Genomic DNA, 1,716 nt, shown 5'->3' with positions numbered 1-1,716 from the left:
CATGGCAACAACAGTGAGGTTGGCCCAGGATCAGGCAGTGTTTCTTTCTGCTGTGCATAAGGCTGTTATGAGTCAGTACTGACTCAATGGCACCTAACAACAACAGCAATGGCTAATGTTCACAATGTTCTGGTGTGGTGCTGTAATGCATCATGCTGCAAAGTCATTTGAACTGCAAGGTCGGTGATTCAAGCTCACCAGCTGCTCCTTGGAAACTCTATACAGGGTTGCCATTGATCAGAATCAACTCAATGGCACTTAACAACAACAACACTGACTAATGGTCGTTAACATTATTTCATATGTTTGTTGGCTGCCTGAATGTTTTCCTTGGTGAAGTGTCTGTTCATGTCTTGTGCCTATTTTTTTATTTAGGTTGTTTTTGTTTTTCTTGTAGAGGTGCTGTGGTTTTCTGTAAATTTTAGAGATTAGTCCTTTGTCTGATATGTCATTGCAAAAACAATTTTTCCTGTCTATGGGCTCCTTTTCTACTCTTTTGGCAATCTTTTGATGTATATAAGTACCTGATTTTTAGGAGATTCCAGTCATCTATTTTGTCTTCTACTGTTTGTGTGTTTTAGTAATGTTTGATAGTGTATTTCTTCCATGTATTAAGTCATTAAGTTTATCTCTATTTTTTCTGTATTTTTCTAAATTTTAGATTTAAATTATTCCATGTTGAGTTTGTTTTTTTCTTGTTTCGTTATTATGCAAGTGGAATTCCAGTTTTTCCAGCACCATTTGCTGAAGTGACTATCCCTTCCCCACATAATATGTTTTGGCCCTTTGTAAAAGATGAGCTGATTATGTAGATGGATTTACTTCTGGGTTTCAATTCTATTCCATTGATCTATGTATTTGCTTCTGTTGTATATAGGATCACTGAGTCAGAATCAACTTGAAGGCACCAAAAATTACAATGACAAGGAAATTATATCTCTCCCAGGGCCATCATTCTTTGATATCATCCTATGGATCATCCTCTGACAAGCACTTCACAGACATTAATGCCTCCCTCAAAATGTGAATTACAATTAAAATTTTATATGGTGGTGGTGGTAGTGTGCTGTGGAGTCAGTTCTGGTTCCTAATGACCCTGGAGAGTGTTTCTGAGGCTGTAAATCTTTACAGGAGCAGAAAACCTCATCTTTCTACCATGGAACATCTGGTAGTTTCAAACTGTAGACCTTGAGGTTGGCAGCCTGACCCTAAACCATTATGCTACCAGAGCTCCTTAAATTTTTATATAGTGAATTTAATTTCCTATTTGTTTCATCACTTAAAATAGTATGTCAAATTATTAAATCTCATTTTTAATGACTTCTGTTATTTTAGTTTCTTTTTCTTCTAGTTGCGTCTAGGTCAAATACTTTGTAATTTTGCCCTGTCTTTTAAATGAAATAAAATAATTGATATCTAAAGTATTTGTAATATATGAATTATTCAGTATGTGTCTTTTGTTTAATTTTCTAGTAAGAAGGCATTCAAATTATAGAAATTTAAACTATGTGTTTGAAAGAGCACAGCTTTCAGTATGGATTACATCTCAATGTAAAGAAAACAAAAATCCTCACCACTGGACCAATAAACAACATTCTTATCAGTGGAGAAAAGATTGAAGTTGTCAAGGACTTCATTCTTTTTGGATCAACTATCAACACTCACGGAAGCAGCAGTCAAGAAATCAAAGGACGTATTGCATTAGGCAAATCTGTT

The sequence above is a fragment of the Chrysochloris asiatica genome, unplaced genomic scaffold, assembly GCF_000296735.1.
Source record: "Chrysochloris asiatica unplaced genomic scaffold, ChrAsi1.0 scaffold00140, whole genome shotgun sequence".
NCBI lineage: Eukaryota > Metazoa > Chordata > Mammalia > Afrosoricida > Chrysochloridae > Chrysochloris > Chrysochloris asiatica.
The sequence above is the reverse complement of the archived record's forward strand: the minus strand, read 5'-3'. Positions refer to the sequence as shown.